General features: G+C 39.5%; 1 protein-coding gene across 5 annotated transcripts in view; it reads right to left on the bottom strand.

Annotated features, from left to right (window-relative positions):
* Positions 1-13,734, bottom strand: part of KLHL31 (kelch like family member 31) — a 123,675-nt gene that overhangs the window by 66,103 nt on the left and 43,838 nt on the right. For all 5 annotated transcript variants that reach the window (XR_003419554.2, XR_003419553.2, XR_003419555.2 and 2 more), the window contains exon 5: positions 3,120-3,198. The gene's annotated coding sequence lies outside the window, so the exon portion shown is untranslated. The remainder of the gene's footprint in view (positions 1-3,119; positions 3,199-13,734) is intronic.

The raw sequence follows: 13,734 nt of genomic DNA, 5'->3' as shown, positions 1-13,734 counted from the left end.
GGAGCAAATGAGTAAACATATGAAACAGAGTAAGCTCTATGTATTACAAGCTTCCACTGCCACAACTACTACTATTTTTAGGTTTGCTTTGAGTCTTTGTATGTGGATGTGGATTCAGATGCTACACATAACGATTCATGAAAATGAGTCATTGGGTTGATTCACCCTTAAGAAATAGATTCTGGCAGGTTAGAAGAGCAGACACCAAGTTCCCTCTGCTAAGACAAAGCCAGTGCCAGAAGGGATTGAGGAGAGTGAAAACTAGTTCCTGTTCTAACAACTGCTCTGACTCTTTACAACGGTTGCTGTCAAGACAAGGAAAGGCTGAGGAACTCTTCCAGACTGAAGGAGACGAAAGGGGCAAGGCAGCTAAATGCAACTCAGAACGCTGTGTTGGATCCGGGGTGGCCATAAAGGACATTGTTCGGAAAACTGGAAGTGTGCAAACAGAAAGTGAATGATAAAGAGTGATTATGGCATCAGTGCTAAATGTATAACTGCAATGTGGTTATGTAAGAGGATACTCTTGTTCTGGTTGTGTGTGTGTGTGTGTGTGTGTGTGTGTGTGTGTGTGTGTGTGTACATGGAGAGAGAAAAGAGTGAGATGAGAGAGAGACTGGAAAAGTAAATGTGGCAAAATGTTAACATTTGATGAAGTAGGGTAGTACAGGATTCTCTTTCCTGTTTTTGCAACTTTTCTATAAATTTGAAATTATTTTGAAATAAAAAATGAAAAAGAAAATTAGTCCTGTGATTTGAAGACCCAGTTTTCCAACTTAAAAGATGGAGGAGTTTTAATTTATGGTCTTTGAGAAGGATTATAATATTTTCTGAGCTGCAAATTGGCATATTTTGTCTGAAGAGTCTTTTAAGATGTTTTAAATTAAAAAAATCCTCCAAAGATGACAAATTAAGGCACATATTGAATATACTTCTATTGAAAAGAATAAAAATTCATGAGAAAAAATAATTTAATAAACTGCATCTATTGGTTTATAGAAGAGTTGAATTGTCATTTGACCATTTTAAAGTCAATGGTATACTGATCCATTTGTATTGTCTGAAGAACTCAGTTTGCTTAACAATGAACTCTTTTCTCAAAATTTTGAAACAAACAACAGACTAATGGATTTGAGTTATCAATTTTGAAACCTCCAATTCATCATAAGTTCTTAATATAAAAAATACAAGAGTACTTAAAAATATAAGTTGACCCCAAAATGAAAGGACAAGGTTGTATATTTTCTTTAGGTCTGAAATACATTCATAGAATAAAAGTTTATAAGTAAATTTTATCATCTTTGACACACTGTTTCTTTTTTTGTGTCATATTCGGCCATTAAGTTCTCTTTAATATATGCTTTTATAATACAAATTTAATTATCAAAATCATATTACCAAATAGTAGTGAATGTTCAAAACATCACAAGTTGGCTTCCAGTTTAAAATAGAATGTGCTCTAAGGTACCTGGGTGGCTCAGTTGGTTAGGCATCTGACTCTGGCTTAGGTCATGATCTCATGGTTCATGAGTTTGAGCCTTGCAGCAGGCTCTACACTGACAGGGTGGAGCCTGCCTGGGAATCTCTCTCTCTCTCTATCTGCCCCTCCCCTCATTCTCAAATAAAAATAAAAAATAAACTTAAAAATAAATAAATAAAATGGAATGTGCTCCAGTGCAATCTCTTCTAGTTTTATGCATCCAGTATCTTACCCCGATGAACCCACATAAAAATGATGAATCCATTATCAATTCCAGTGACACTGGAAATGAAGCTTGAGTGGCAGTCAGAATCGGAGAGGGAATGTCATTAGGTGAAAATCTTACAGAGCTTTCTGAGGATCTCTATCAGGAGCCATCAAAGCTTTACCCCTGACATGGAAGATCTTGCTGGGGGTTGAGAGAGGCTTTGCATACTCCTTGGTTCAAGAACTCAGGACAGTTGCTAGCCAAAAACTGGGCAGCCATTACTCAGCTGTGAGCATTAAAAATAAAAAGATAAACAATGGGAAAAAAAAGGAATAAGAAGGAAGGCAAGAAAGAAGATAAAGGTAGTGATAACAATGTCATTAAAACCAAAAATAATTTGTCAGGAAAACAAGGATCATTTTATTTTTTTAATATTTTTTTGAGTTTATTTATCTATTTATTTTGAGAGTGAGAGTGTGAGCATGAGTGGGGGAGCGGCAGAGAGAAAGGGAGAGGGAGAATCCCAAGCATTCTCTGTGCTGTCAGTACAGAGCTCAATGTGGGGCTTGATCTCATGAATCATGAGATCATGACCTGAGCCGAAATGAAGAGTCAGAGGCTTAAACTACTGAGCCACCCACGCACCCCAACAAGGATCATTTTATATAGAAAAAAGAAGATGTAAAATTCATGAGCCTTCTTAGTAATATAGCCTTAAAAGAAATAAAGAAAAAACTTTCTGGAATATCAAAGAGAAAATGATAAATATAATTGTAAGAGGAATTAAAATATTTTTCTCAAGATTTTGTAGAGAGCAAAAAGTAAAATAAGATTGACCCAGTAGGTAGGTATTGAACTTTGTATTTTACAAGCAGAGGCCATACCTTTGCCATGCATCTGTGGACCATTTGCAGCGGCTGGTCATATACTTTGACACAGAAGTCCAATTATATAAGAAAAATGAGAAAATGGGGGCACCTAGGTGGCTCAGTCAGCTGAGCATCCTAATCTTGATTTTGGCTCGGGCCACAGTCTCATGGCTCCTGAGATCAAGCCCCATGTCGGGCTCTGTGCTGACAGTGCAGAGCCTGCTTGGGATTCTCTCTCTCTCTCCCTTTCTCTCTGTCCCTCTCCTGCCCATACTCTCTCTCTCCCTCTCTCTCTCAAAATAAATAAATTTAAAAAAGAGAAAATGTAGTAAACATATTTATATAATCATAGCTAACATACACTAAGAAAGGTTTAAGCAAACAAAACGCTTCAGTCCGTGAATTATCTAACAGTTTCCAAAATAGTCTTAGAATATAAACGTTTCCAAAACTCCAAAGTTATTTTATAATCTTTAGGCAGATATTCATTGCAACTCTATTTGTAACAATAAAATGCTGGAAATAATCCAAATGTTTGTCAATAGGGGACTCAGACACTCACCACTGAAGAAGTGTAGCTAGAAATAAGGAGCATCTCTATATGCTTCTATGGATATGTACTCTGTAGAATGTGTTATTACCTGAAAAAAACAAGATGGAAGAAGATATATTTCACTATTTACCCCCAAAATGTGGCAGGGATATGAATATTTGCTTATATTTGAAATCATAACAACAAAAGGGCATAATAAAAACACTGAAAAAAAATTGGTTATATTGGGACTACAGTGAAGGAAACACAGATTGAAAACTACATTTTGGATTATACCTTGTTTTGTGAATTTGAGTTTGGAACCATTTTTATATCATTATAAAAATCAAATTAAATTTCAAAAGTAATTCCTAAAACAGAAAGTAAGATAAAGATTACTGTGTTGAGTTAGTAGCTTAACTATACAAAGATAAATTATTTCAAGGGGCTTAAAAGACAGCGATTTAATGTATAACCATTGAGATATAACCTAGGAATAAAAAGAATTCCAAGTACACCTTAATATGATAAATACTACATATACATACACACGCATATGCACACGCACATACCTACATACATACATATGTTTTTCCTTGCCAGAATGCTGGAATTTCTGGGATATTCTGATGATTCAGTAGGACAGAATATGGGACAGAATACTGGAAAGCAGCACTTAGAAGATCTAAGATTGTAAATGCTGAATCTACCTAAGGGCTATGTGTTACTGAAATTTGCAAGGTGACTGTCTTTGCTGGGACCCAAACCTGATAAGAGCAAAAATTTTATTGGGAAAATCTTTTAAGTAAAAGAATAGTTATTAAGTGGAAGTGTAGGGTATATTTGAGGTCTGATTCAAATGGGTAAAGTTTAAACTGGAAAGAGCAAAAAGTTAAACATTTTCTATTTATAAAAAGTCAAACTATTTTTTCCTCACCTGGTTAAAAAGTTGGTACCAAAGTCACTAAATAGTTTCATATAATAAATAATCCTTTGTTGGATTCATTCCTACTTCTATTTCAGGAACTTATCGTGGTTTTCCCCTTTGGTTACCACCTCTACGTATCTTATGTTATCAAGCTATCTTTCATAAAATCTTCTAAGTGCTCTTTTATTCTTTATGGAAAATAGTGTGGGTGTGGGAATAACTAACTGGTTAAATTTAAAAACCACAATCAAAGACAGACACAGATATGTGACATGTATTACTATCTTCATGTTAACAACCTTATGACATCATTTTCTAAGCTGTTTCTGAGAATGAAATTCCCAGCCACATCATCAGCTAAATTCACTCAAATTCATTATCTGGATTTGGTGTTTCTCCTGCATGGTTAAAGCTTGGAATGTGAAAGCTTGAAATTTCTTGGAATCAAAAGTGATTTAATAAACAAAGTTAATTTCAATGAGTGATAGATTTGAAGTTTTTGCCAACACAGAGTCAAAGAGATCTATTAAGGCTCTAAAATAAGTAATTTTTTAAAAGATATCAATGGACATTTTGGTTCCCCCAAAGGACTCTGAATTGGCTAAGCATTTAATAATAAGAATGACTTTAAACTTCCTTTTCATCTCAGTATGTTAAAAAATCAGTTAATTTAACATCATCAAAGTGTAATTCCCCATTCACATCTTTCTTTCACAATAAAATTTTATCTGCAGAATTCCAGTTTGATCCTTATGCAGCACTGTGCTGAGTTCTCCTGCTCAGCTGCCTGAGGTATTCATCTGAGTCTGTAGTAGGCATATGAAAGCATATTCCACCCATGTGGGACCAGAAGTTACCCCCAGAGCAGAAAGTCTTCTATCCTCAGCCCACTGCCTTGTAAACTTGTCCTTTAACTCCGTACACTTTTGGACCTACAGTTACATTAACTCCAAGGAGGCAAGTACTTTGTTCTCTCAGGAGGGAAGGCCAGATCCCCACAGTAAATTGTGTAGAGGCTTCTTGGGTGCCTGCCCTCAGCCTGGAACTTTGCATTTGCTCCCTCATTCCATCCAGTGAACAACACCAAGAGGGAAAAAAAATCTCCATTTAAAAAAAATTTTAAATTCCAGTATAGTTTACATGCAGAGTTATATTAGTTTCAGATGTACAATATAGTGACTCAACAATTCCATACACCACCTAGTGCTCATCACAAGTGCCATCCTTAGTCCCCATCCCCATCTTACCCATTCCCCCCACTCCCTGCCCTGGTAACCATCAGTTTGTTCTTTGTAGTTAAGAGTCTGTTTCTTCGTTTGTATCTCTCTTCTTTTTTTATCTTCATCATTTTTTTTGTTTTTTTTAATGTTTATCGATTTTTTTTAGAGAGAGAGAGAGACAGAGAGAGCATGCATGAGTGTGTGTAAGCAGGAAAGGGCAGAGAGAGAAAGAGAAAGAGAATGAGAATCTCAAGCAGGCTCCTCACTGCCAGTGCAGAACCTGATATGGGGCTCCAATCCATGAACTGTGAGATCATGACCCGAGCCAAAGTCAGACACTTAACCAACTGAGACATTCAGGCACCCCTTTCTATTTGTTTCTTAAATTCCACATATGAGTGAAAATCATATGGTATTTGTCTTTCTCTTACTGACTGATTTCACTTAGCATTATTTTCTCTAGTTCCATCCATGTCATTGCAAATGGCAAGATTTCCTTTTTTATGGCTGAATGATATGCCATCATATATATATATATATATATATATATATATATATATATATATGGTGGTGTGTGTATATATATATATATATATATATATATATATATATACACCACATTTTGCTTATCCATTCACCTATTGATGGATACTTGGGCTGCTTCCATAATTTGGCTCTTGTAGATAATACTGCTATAAACATAGGGGTGCATATCCCTTTGAGCTAGTGTTTTTGTATTTTTTGGGTAAGTACCCAATAGTGTAATTACTGAATTGTAGGGTAGTTCTGTTTTTAACTTTTTGAGGAAACTATGTTTTCCATAGTAGCTGCACAGTTTGCATTTCCACCAACAGTGTATGAATGTTCCTTTTTCTCCACATTCTTGCTAACACTTACTGTTGAAGAAATCTCCATTGAAATTGGGGACACTTCCTGTGTGAACTAGTACCAACCATGGTCACATGGCAGAAAGCAGAGCCTTGGGAAACTGACTGATATGTGTTGACCAGGTCGTAGGCCTGAGGGAAATAAAGCAGTTGTGGGTACACGGGGGTGGAAGTCAGGAAATTACCACAATAACTTGGGAGGTAGGGCTCTGCAAGAAGCTGGGGAAATAAAAAGTTTTGAAGTTTCATATTTCTCTGTTAAGGCCAGAGAAAATTGGAGCGTGTTTTATAGTGGAAATGAGTCAGCCAGACCGCTCTGTAGGTCTATAGGGCAAAAACATTTTGTTGAAAAGCCCCGTGAGTATTATTCTCATGGAACAGTCTTTTCCTAATTCTAGGGTCTTTTATGTGCTCTGTAGAATGGAGTGTGCATGTTTGGGTGGGAATATATCGGCCACAAGTCTCTCCATCTTTTATTTTTCCTTTCCATGCTGTTTACTGTCTCTTTTCCTCTTGCTCTATCCAAAGATACCAGTCAAAGGAGCCAAGCAAAGTGCCCCCCTTTTGTAGAGTTAAACATCTTCATATACGGATAGATGGCTCTGCTGGGTAGGTGAGTGCAAGATCTGGTTGTAGCAAAGCTGGGCAGCACATCAGCAACTCCAGATGCTTAGGCCACCTCTCTGTCACCCTTCTACCCCCCACATGGCACTGTGCCCTGAAGGTCAGATGGAGGCAGGGCCTGGGCCTGCCAAGTTTTTTTTACTGGTATTCACGTATCCTTTTTCTATGTGCCAATTCAGCATGATCTAGGCAAGGATTATTTATTTTGTAAGGACTGAAAATGACTGAAAGTGGCTCAAGTAAAGGAGGGTCCACTGGAAGACTTTGAGGTTATGTCCTGGAGTTCATTTGTAGGAAGTGTGCCTGGACCCCCTGGGAACTCTTTCACTCTTGCACTGTCTCCCTGAGTGAGGTGCCAACTGCTCCTGCTATTTTCCAGGATGGATGTGGCAAGGCTCACCTGACATGACTCCAGGGCTGTAACGACTATATGACTGCACCATTTTGTTTTAAAAAGTGGTGTTCCTCTTAGCCAATGTGTTATATACAAGTTGTTACAAGGGACGCTGCAAAATGCCTGCAATAAAGTTCTTGTTAATTCACATTCATTTAAAAACATTAAGTGAATTTCACTTAATTTTCATGCAAGTGCAGGATTGGAAGTTGTCACATCAACACTAGATGGTCAAGTAGCTAATGCTAGGATGCCAGAATTCCAAAAGGGTTGGGAATCATTGTTGGGGGTGTCAAAGAATTCGTTTCCCCCATAGGCACATGGCTTTGAGCCAGCATACCTCATAATTCCTTCCCTTCCACCCCCTTCTCTATTTTCCACCCCTTTGTTGTAGTCAGTTCAACCAGGGGGATGTGGATATCAGGTATTTCTGTTAGCCTTTTAACATCCAAATAGTTATTTCTCAGACACATGGTGACTTGTAAGGGTTGGTGTTGTTCTGACACTTATCCTTTGGAAGTTTAAAAAGTCTTTATTTTGAGGGTGCTCAGGTGGCTCAATCGGTTAAACATCCAACTTTGGCTCAGTCATAATCTCGTGGTTCATGAGCTCAAGCCCCACACCGGGCTCCATGCTGACAGTTCAGAGCCTGGAGCTTGCTTTGGATTCTGTGTCTCCCTTGCTCTCTGCCCTTCCTTTGCTCATGCTCTGTCTCTCTCTCTCTCTCTGTCTCTTTCAAAAATAAATAAACATTAAAATAAATAAATAAATAAATAAATAGTCTTCATTTTGTATTAAATATTTGACCAGAGGCCAGGGTCCAGAAGGTCAGACTCAGATGATAAACCAGTAGGTTGTAAATAGCTCCATAAAGGTCATTGAATCCAAACTGATCTAGAGTGAAGGATTAAGATAAAGGAACAGAAAGGCAAATGTAGATTCATGCAAAGAATTAACAACATAAATATTCAGGGGGGATAAAGAATGGAAAGAACTTGCAGTGGTCTTTGTTCTCAGGTAAAATGCCAGGTTGGTCACCTCTATTGCTACGGCTGTGACCCTACTGTACTACTTATGCCACTGTAACATCCCGAAGATGGGACTTGATGAGTCATGCACACTTCCAGAGTGTTTGGTCAGGGAAACCCTGGGAGTACTAGGATGGTGAATACTATCAGCACCAAAAGGACAAGAGATGATCTTTTGTCAGATGAGATAAAGAAAGGAATTCAGAGACACAGAATATGGAAGCAATTATCTGCCCTCCTAGGAGAGGATGCTGTAATCAAGTACAACAAGCATTTGGGTGAACTCCTGCATCTAGGCTTGGAGGGAGTTGATGCCACCTGGCAGATGGGTGGGAGAACTTTCATTAGTCCCAGGTGTTCTTTGAGGGCCACACATCCAGAGCATTATAGTTGTTTTTTTTTTTAATTTTTTTTAATGTTTATTTATTTTTGAGAGAGAGAGTGTGTGAGCAGGGGAGGGAGACACAGAGCAGAGACAGGGGGAGACACAGAATCTGAAGCAGGCTCCAGGCTCTGAGCTGTCAGCACACAGCCTGACGTGAGGCTCGAACCCATGAACTGTGAGATTATGACCTGAGCTGAAATTGTATGCTTAACTGACTGAGCCACACAGGAGCCCCGGGAGCCTTTTAGCTTTAAGGCAAGAGTGGGACCAATATTTCCAGTCCATTTGTGAATGATCCCAGAGAAAGAAGCAGAGGAGAGGAAGATACCACTTTTTATCCACCCTGGAGGAGTCCCTAAAGCCTCATTAGTATCTCAACTGTTTGGTCTAAATTGAAGGGTGTAAATACAGTGTTCTTTTTAAACCTAAAGTTAAATTTGATTGATTGATGAATTGATTGATCAGTGGTCACTGGGAAGTTAAACATGAATATTATATGATCAAAGCCCTTAAGGAGGTTAGAGTTTAAATGGGGAATACAAATATCTATGATGCTGTGTGATAAGGGCAACAATAAAGCACGTACAAGATATAAGGAATCTTCTGGGCTTTGCATTGGACAAAATGTCCTTGGGAGGTCCTTTCCCTGCAAGCCAGTATGGGCTCAGCTCCAACTCCAGTGATTCTAAATGAGTCTAAAGATAACAGATTATCTCACATCTGGAACCGTGCCCACTGTCTGAAATTTCCCAGTGGCCACCAATAAGGTCTGGTCCCTACAGGCCCATTAGTTATTATCTATCCTACATTGCTACTTCTGGAACAGACACCAGACATGTAGTATTAGAAACAGTACCACAGGGCTTTGTCCCAAACAATCTTTGAAATAGGCCTGTTTCCACTCTGGCTCGTGCTGGGGAAGCAGCACCTTTGCTTCCTGATTTCTGTCACATGTCTTCCTGCAGTTTTGTCTCCTAAGACCAGCTGGTGGAAGAGCTCAAAGTGCAAGGAGCCAGTCATGAGGGACCTGGAGCTCAAGAAATGAGCAGTAAACACTTAGCACATCATAAACATGGATAATTTAACAAGACATACAGATAGATGGCCCCGGTGGACTTATACTGGATTAGCAGACTGCCTCTTGCTCTTAGTGGTTCTTTCTGTGCTGGTTTTTGGGGAAAAAGTATAAAAGACATTCTGTTAGGAAGATGACAAAAAAAAATGCTTCTGTTTTAGACAAAGCTTGTGAGGGTTCAAGGATCACCCATCTATTGGCCAAAATGAGTTTCAGTGGCTTAAAAATGAGAAAGATAAGTACAGGCATTTTTGCCTTCTCATTGTACTTAAAGGCAGATTTTACAAGTCTTTCTTCTCCACCTGAAAACAGGACTTGAGAAATAGTAAAAAGAGATACTGGATATGACTAGAGTTTCAGCATCCTAAAGATGATTATTGTTCTTAGAAGTAAATGCTTGGTTCCAGAAGCTTTCTGAATACCATGCAGCGATGAAGAAACTATCACTGCTGGCTCAGACCTTGATAAGATAATAACATATATTAGATGTTTTCCCTAGTCAGACACACTTCTAAGTGTCATGTGTGTGTGTGTGTGTGTGTGTGTGTGTGTATGTATATGTATACACACACACATATACACAATTTATATATGTATATATACACACTATATATTCTAATATGTGATAGATAGATAGATACAGATATACTAATTTATTCTCTTAGGACATAAGGGATTAGCAGACCTTTCAAGTCCTGGTATGTTCTAAGACAAGTTAACCCAGAAACTGTCATGGAAAAACAGATTCAGCAAAAAGGGACCAGCCAACATGTTACGCAGAAGTCCCCGTGGCTTAGTGGCAGGGATTGGACATTGTGCCCTTAGGGGAAAAATGATGAGATCAGAGCAGACTGGGAGAGATCAGGTCTGGCACTTGTGCAGCAGGCCTGGATTCAAAGATGATCTGATGGGAAGCTGGGCAGACAGTTGGGCCGAGGCATTCATCCATAGGGGCTGGCCAGAGAGGCAGAGTTTGGATTGAGAATGTGGGTGCACCAGATCAAAGCAGCAGGCCCGAGGAAGGGGTGCCGGGGCCTAGAGAGAAGCTTCAGCCCCTGGGATAAAGTGGCAGTTGCTTTTTATAGAGCACTGGTGTATGGGGTGCTCTGGGAGAACCCTGTGAAGGGTGTGGGGTCTCCAGCACTATTTGGGCATACCCTCCCATGGTTTGGTGACCCAGGCAAAAAAAGGGACAAAGTACAAGAATAACAATAGCAGGGAGAAGTTGTGCTAGATGTCATCCCAACACCAAAATGTAGTTACAAACAAGTAGAAGAAGAAGATTTTTACACCCTACTCTGAGCCCTAGAAGGCTATACTGGACTGGGATTCATTCTCCTTTACCATCAGGTCTAGGATTCTTTTTTTTTTTTTTAATTAAAAAAAATGTTTATTTATTTTTGAGAGAGAGAGATAGAGAGCAAGCAAGGAAGGGGCAGAGAGAGGGCGACACAGAATCTGAAACAAGCTCCAGGCTCTGAGCTGTCAGCACAGAGCCCAACACAGGGCACAAACCCACGAACCATGAGATCGTGACCTGAGCTGAAGTTAGATGTTTAAAACTGCCTGAGCCACCCAGGCGCCCCAGGTCTAGGATTCTGACTGTTAATAATACTGACTTTGGGGATCTCCATTCTTAGGATTACTCAGGGTTTGTTGTTTAAATCCTACTTGGCTTGTACTAATAGGCACTAATGCCAAGCTTTTACCACTAAATTCATAGGCTTGTCAAATAAATGGTAATACCAAAAGATCTGCTGCAAGTTACTACTTGTAACCCATGTGTAATCCATTCTTGCTTGGTGTCTTAAGGTATTCTTTAGTTCCTAATCCCTAAACCTAAATAAAGAGTTGGCAACCTTTTTCTTTTAAGACCAGTGGTAAATACTTTAGGCCTTGCTGGCAATATTCATTTCTGCCACTGTGGTGGGAATCTGTGATAGACAGTAAGACAAATAGGTATGGCTGTGTTCCAGTAAAACTTTATTGACAAAACAGGCAGCAATCAGATTTGGCATGTGGACCACCGCTGCTGATCCACGATAGAAATGAACAGACAAACAGATATATACATTTTATACTCTCCATGAGCAATTTTTAAATTCTAATTGTTTTTTTTCCTAAAGGATGGGGGGTAGGAGGAACCATTTTACCTGTGTGTCCCTGTCATTTACCTTCTAGCTTCCATTTGTAACTCTGGAAGCGAATAGCCTCAAACCAAACTTCCTGTCTGCTTTTAAGATACAGAAGCGGCTGGAACGTGTTATTGCGGGTTTTTTTATTTTAAGGACCGAGATCCTGTTTGCTACTTTTTCCTCCCATCTAGTGAAGTTCTTCATACACAGACGGCCTCTGGTAAGAGTTGAGTAGTGTCTCTTACGCGGCCACTACTCTTTCTCCCATTTCACTGGCAACAATGACCATCTAATTTGGCCTTCTTTGGCACTGCTTATCCAAATAGAGTTAATGTATTCAAAGATGAGGCAAATGCAGTTTCTTTCAAAATGCAGGAAAATACCAAACGCAGAACTTGAGTGAGAAACTTACTAGAAGAGACTGATCCTGGCCAGAATCAAGTCCAAAGGTTAAACTGTTTGCCCTCCTTATCTAAGGAATGAAAATGCTCAGATGCAGGGCAGAACCTGATAAACACTAAATTGTCTTCAGCAATTAGCAACTTCCGTCACCTGTTATTGCTTGGCTAGTGTCTTCCCAAAAGATATAGGGAAATGCTAATTTAGCCCTTGGGGACTGTGAATGTCACCTTATTTGGAAATAGGGTCTTTGCAGATGTAATCAAGTTAAGGTGAAGTCATTAGGGTAGATCCTAATCTAATATGACTGGTATTTTCATAAGGTGACAGAAATCTGGACACAGACACACACACAGAGGAGAATGCCACGTAAAGACAGCGATGTGCAGGGAGAAGGAGGCCACATGACAATGGAAGCAAAGATGGGAATGAGGTAGCCACAAGGCAAGAAATATCAGAGATGGCTGATAACTTTCAGGAGCTAGGGGAGAAGCATGGCACAGGCTCGCTCTCAGGCCTCCAGAACCTTGCTGGCACTTTGATTTTGGACTTCTAAGCCTCCAGAACCATGAAAGCACAAACAGCTATTGTTTTAAGTTACTCAGTCTGTGGCAATTTGTGGCAGTCCTAGGAAACTAAGATACCAACTATGGGCTGACACAGAATAATTCAAATAAATTTCATAGAGCGTTCCCCTCTCCTCTTGTTAAATGTCCTCCTCACTGTCTAGATACCTCAGTAACGGAGTCAGCTCAGTAATTCTGCCATCAGATGCACAGGCCACATTTGATTTTGATTTATCTTTCAGATAACCCAGGACTTTCAAAGTTAAAGGGAAATGATCATTTTAATACTTTGCCTGATGTGGATTCAGAGCCAGGCCAAAGGCAGTTTGGCAACCTGTCAGCAACTGATAGTATGACTGAAAAACCTGATATGTCAGCTATTGTTCTACTGTATTAGCTTCTTTGGGTCCTATGAACTCATGAAATATAACAAAGCGCTGTATTGTCTAAACTCTTCTGAATATATGGCTAGCGGTCACATAACTCCTTTTGTCTTAGTCTACGCCTGTCAAAGAGGAATTCTCTGGTGTCTTTGTTTTCCTTTAGAGCTTTCCCCTCTAATTTGATCTGTACTTGATGACATGGTCATAAAGAACACCACGTACCTGGTAGAGCAGAATCGCACGTAAGCATTGCTAGAGTCAAAGGAAGGAAATTTCCCAGGCAGAAGAATTCTAAGAGCTAACGTTTATTGATTCCTGTGTGCCAAACTCTTCTTCAGATGCTTGACAGCAGATACCATTTTTATTCTTACAAGGACCCTATTGGGCAGGTGTTATTTCTCTCCTCCCTTTACAGCAAACAAACCAATTGATGGCAGCGATGAGTAGAAGTCGCCAGAGGTCACGGGGCTGATGAGCACCAGGGCTAAGATTATGAACCCAGGTGGTCTGCATGCAAAGTCTTTTCCTTAACCATTACTCCGTTGGCTTTCTACCTGGGAAAAATACTCCCATCCTGGATCTGAACCTTGGCGTGTTTTCCTCACTGAAAAGCATGGTTTT

Source organism: Acinonyx jubatus, chromosome B2 (assembly GCF_027475565.1).
Source record: "Acinonyx jubatus isolate Ajub_Pintada_27869175 chromosome B2, VMU_Ajub_asm_v1.0, whole genome shotgun sequence".
Lineage (NCBI taxonomy): Eukaryota > Metazoa > Chordata > Mammalia > Carnivora > Felidae > Acinonyx > Acinonyx jubatus.
Note: the sequence above shows the minus strand (reverse complement) of the source record. Positions and strands in the feature narration are given on the sequence as shown.